We start from the raw sequence: 5,658 nt of genomic DNA, 5'->3' as shown, positions 1-5,658 counted from the left end.
CATGCCTTGTTTCACAATAGCCCAGTGGGGTTCTTAGGTCCAAATTATGCTTTTTGTTTATGAAAGACACAACTGTGAAAATATGTCACCTGGAAGAACAGCTGATTAGACACTGACCTGTGTCATCCTGTGTATGATAATGTGAGCAAAAATAAGACAGCTCTTGGCTGTTGCTGGGCTGGCTGGCAAAATTTAACTAAATTCACAGTATTTAGTTTGTCAGTAATTTATTATTTTAATGACATTAATTAATCCTTACCCCGACTTTTTAGATGGGTCATACTTTATACCCAGAGACTCAACACCCTCCTCCCCTTAACTTCTGAGCTAACCTGAGTTTATTGGTTTGCCTCAACATTCCCTACACCTATAGAAATCCTAAATATCCTGAAGGCAGGGCATAGGCTTGTTACAAACACTTGTTTACCTAGATTTATGTTGCATTGGTAATGGTGTACTTATTATAATTCCTCTGACACAAGGTATCTTATGGATGTGCCTTCCTTCATAAAAACCCCAAGTTGTACTACCTCAAACATTGCCATTCTGTAAATTTCAAAGAAGGTTAAAGGAAAGCTCAACAAATTAGACAAAAGATTTATATGTCTTGTTGAAAGCCAAGTATTATCTTACTCTGAGACTGATATTGAAAATGAATCTTTTAGTTAAAATGCTTTAAACTTAGACTTTTGGGGGGGGGGTTTACTTTTACCTGGAATTATCTACCTCCCTAGAGAGTATTAATGATTAAAAAAGAGAGACTTGTCATTCAGGATTAGAGTCTAAAGGGATAGAAGTCTTGTGCTTAAAGTTTAAAACAGGTTTTTTAAAATTCCTATTTTCTGTGTCAGAGTTTATATATTTTCATTCTGCTTTGGGATTCTTGGATCCTACTCTGCTTGAAGTAATAGACTCAAGGGTTCTCGCTGTCAGCCACTGGAAGCTTTCCAGTTATAGTGTTTGTTAAGTTGAAGCTCCACTTTCTAACTCCCTATAAATATATTTGTGCCTATAGCATTCATTCAAGCAAATCCATAAGTTTATAAAGCTACTAGGCAGACAGAAAAGACAAAAATTTAGTCCTCAAGTTCTTATGGCCTATAAGACCTCAAAAGATATTTTGAAAACATAGTCAGATTTTAAACTCAGAGGAGCATTTTTGACATGTAGCTTATAATGTTTAAATACATGCAATATAATTCCCTATATTGCAAATATTTTTGTTTTTTATTATTTTTCTATGTATGTGTTGGGGGTCTATGTGTGGTATGTGTATGCACATGTGAGTGTTAGTGCCTGCAGAGTCAGAGGTATCAAGAGTCACTGGCAGATATGAGCTGCTCAAAATGGGTGCTGAGAATTCAAGGTAGGCCCTATGGAAGAGCAGATCATATTCTTAACTGTTGAACCATCTTTCCTGCTCCTCAGTAGTGCACATACTAAACTTAAGAAATAGCATTTTAGTACACCCAATAGAACATACATCTTTTAGAATCTATTGTTTGAGGCTCAACATTTTTCAAGATGTATATGAACAAAATCTTAATAATTAGACATTTAATAACATCTATTCTTTCCTTGAAGTTACATTTCCATTTCCAAACAGAATTTTATCTTACTATAGTATAACTTCAATTTAAAATTTTTATTAATCATCTTATACTTTAAATGTGTATATATATACACATTTATATATATGTGTGTATATATATACACATTTATATATGTATACTTTTAATGTGTATATATATATATTATATATAATATATGTATATTATATACTAGGAAGATATGCAATGACTTGGGCTGATCCCTCTGGCAGTTTGAATAGATATAGCCCCATAGACTCATGTGCTTGAATCCTTGGCCCATAAAACCTGTAAAAACCCCTGGACTTTCTCCTATTGTTGGGACCGCGCCGTGAGGAGCCATGGAGAGGCCTTTAGTGAGCCACAGCAGCTGTGCCTAACTTCCAGCCTGCAGGAACCCTCAGCATTCCTAGCAGCATTACCTACACACATATTTTATGTGTGTATGCATACACATTGCTATCTGATATTATATGATATATCGTGTATCATATAATACACATATATTGTATGCATACACAATGATATCTCTGTATATTATGCACATACATTGTATGTTACTCTGCACAGACCCAGAACTGCCTGTCCTAAATGGGATGTTGAAAGAATGAAGAAAATACAAGCACATTGACACATGGACACAGAAAAGCCAGAACTAGGAGGCCTGGGTTCTCTCACAGAAAGCTGCTATGTTCTGAAAGTTCAGCGTGTTTTTCATTTGCAGTTGAACAGAGAGGTGGCATTATTGCATATAGCTGAACAAAGAGGCAGGGTTAGGTAATCTTGGCAGAAGCACTTTGTATAAGAGAGCAGTCTCCAGGCTGTTAACATCCACAAGGAGAAAGCTATGGTAGACAATATCTGTGCCCAGTGACATTTCCACTTGGACCAGAAGAAGCTTTGCTATCCCTCTGAGTCTGACCCATGGAAGGTTTGCCACTCCCATGGGATGGAGGCATTAATACTTGACATGGTCAAGCGCTTGTCGAAGTATACACATTCATTCAAGACTCACTTCCTACAATTGTACATGTTCAGGTATATGTGTGACATGCATAGTCACTGGTCTTTGCTATTTTCAGTAGCTATGTCACTGTGAACACTGTATTAGTCAGCACCACTGCTTGAATGAAAATCCAGAGTTATGTTATTTTGATCAACTTATTAAGGCATAACCTTTCTTTACATATTATCTAAGACAAACATTATTTAAAAATATCTTATTCACTATTGCTTGAATAAGTTTGCTTAGAACATTGTTTAACAGTATGTGATCAAATATATTTTCTATGTTGTACTTAGATATTGTTGATTTGCTAACTTTTGGCTCACAGACAATAAGTCTGTCTGATTGGCATCTCTCTAAGCATAAATATTTTCTCTATAAGAACACAACCAAGAAAGGGAAATTGTAACCAGAAAAGAGTTGAGGTAAAGAACGTGTAAACTGAAGATTCTGATATTTATATTCAGCCATGCTCTAGAACAGGGTGAAATCTACTGTACTAGTTCATAAGCACCTGGCCAAGTAAGAAATGAGAAATTGAGGCTCAGAGCAATAATATAGCTTATTCCTTTTTTATAGTAAATTTGTGATATGTCTATGCCTCAAGTTTGGGCATATGTCCTCATGCCTTTTGGTCTGTCAAAATAGTATCTCTGTCAAAATAGTATCTCACTTTTGTGAAAGACCATGTATGCCTTCCCTTTTACAGGCACACAGTTACATTTTCTTAACTTCTAATAGTTCTGATTCACCAACATGACTTCCTAAACATGATCTGAACAAAGATGGCACCGATAGACATGCTAATGTGGGTGGGAGAAGGCTCCGAAGACCTGAACCCTAGACCAAGAACTATAGACAACTAAGCAATACAGAGTGAGAGGAATAGTCTTCCCCAGTGATGAGTACACCAATTACTTATCCAATATCAAATGTTAGGCCATATATATATATATATATATACATATATATATATGTAACATTATAATACTGATCAGGGAAAATATAGATATAGATACAGATATATGTAGACATATATATATATGTGTGTATATGTGTGTGTCATATGTGCAATATTATGTGTATGTATATGATTTTCATGTGTATATATGTACATGTATATGTAGTATATGTACATGTATGTGTATATGTGTATATGTATATATGCATGCATGTGACAATAATTAATAAAAAAGAGCATCTGAATTGGAAAGAGAGCAAGGGGTATATATGAGAGGATTTGAAGAAAGGAAAAAGAAGGGTAAAATGAAGTACTTATAATCTCAAGAAATGAAGAACTTATTAAAAATAAAAAAGGCAGGCTATGTATGTTCTGACTGATACAGCTTATGCTACAAAGAAATCTGTCAATTTCTGTCAAGACACCATACTTCCATTAGTACAGTGTAGAACATTTTTTATAGGAATCCCCACAATAATCAATGAACAAAATGGTCAATGATATGAGTTCAGATACACGGATATCCTTTCAAGATCTATCACTTGTTGAATTTTAATACACTATCTGTGAATAATCAAGTGTACATATTTATAGATGCTTGAAGAAGTAATTAGAATGTGATTTCCTTTTGCAACTGTGTGTAGGAGGTGAGGTTTCTTTGACCTACTTATATCAAAAGTCGCATGTTACAACAGACAGTGGCAAAGCATCCTTGAGTACTCAGATGTCTTCTGTTAAGTCAGGCATAAGATATATGTACAGAGGCAACCCTCAGACCTTTTCTTTTACAGATTTCAGTATTATTTGGATGGGGTCTTTCCCTGAGAGCACCACTCCCTTTATTCCACTTACCATCAGGCCTTTCTTTAAGCATCTCATCTTCTTGAAAACAGGACTTGGCTCCATCTTTAAATTCTCTAGTGCTTTTCTGCTTTTCAAACTGTGTATTTTATATTTCTTTCTGCCCTGCTTACTTCTTTTCATTGAAGATTTGTATAAGAGAAGACACTAATAACCATATGTCACAGTCAACACTAGATTTTTTTAGAAATGTCTTCTGCCAAGGATGTTAGTTCAAAGTGATTTAATTTAGCCTCAGACAGATGTTTAAAACAAGAGTGAAATGCAGCCACAGTTTTTCTTGTCAAAATGTCACAAGAATGGTCTCTAGGACAACTGATAATATTCTTTCCCTCTAAAATATCTTGATCTGGGCCTCTACAGTCCACATTGTTCTGAGCACTATTGCTTTCCAAGCTCCTACTATGATGGCCCATTCAAACCTATTTAAACTATTCAGCTACCTTCCCAACTTAAAGTCCCAAAGCTCACATTTCACCAACAAGTAGCATAGTCAAGCCTGTCACAACAATACAGCACTTGATGCTACCAATTTCTGCCTTACTATTCTATTACTGTGAAGAAACCAGTGTATAAAAGAAAGCATTTAACTGGAGGCTTGCTCACAGTTTCAAAGGGCTAGCCCATGATCACCATGGCAAGGACCATGGTGGCAGGTGGACAGTTATGGCACTGAAGCAGTACTTAAGAGCTACATGCTAATGCGCAGGCAGGATGGAAGAAGTGAGAGAGGGAGGAAAAGAAGGAGGGAAGGACAGATAGAAAGGGGGAGCCAGAGTTGGCTTTTTAAACTTCAAAGACCACTTCCCAGTGACACACACATTCTCCAACAAGGCCATACCTCTTCGTCCTTCCTGAACACTTCACCACGTGGGAACCAAACATTCAAATATATGAGCCTATAGGGTTCATTCTTTCTCAAACCACTATACTGAATTAATGATTTTTTTAAATGCTCAATTTTATGATGTATTATATGGCAAATGTCAGTCAAGAAAGACAATCTAATTAAAAGCCCTTTAAAGTTGTTGGTGATGTTTAGGGGTGTGAGGAGATCTGGAGATTTGAGAATATCCTTCTGACAAAACTATGCTTAACTATGGGTTTACATTAGTGTTAGTGATGACTTTCTGATAAATGTCATGCTTGAGACTTAGCCTCAGAATTTTTTACTAACTACCTGGTAGTAGCCTGCATAAAGGCATATTAAAACTCTTTCTGATGAATTCACTATGCGGCTA

This window comes from Arvicanthis niloticus, chromosome 14 (genome assembly GCF_011762505.2).
Source record: "Arvicanthis niloticus isolate mArvNil1 chromosome 14, mArvNil1.pat.X, whole genome shotgun sequence".
NCBI classification, from domain to species: domain Eukaryota; kingdom Metazoa; phylum Chordata; class Mammalia; order Rodentia; family Muridae; genus Arvicanthis; species Arvicanthis niloticus.
Note: the sequence above shows the minus strand (reverse complement) of the source record.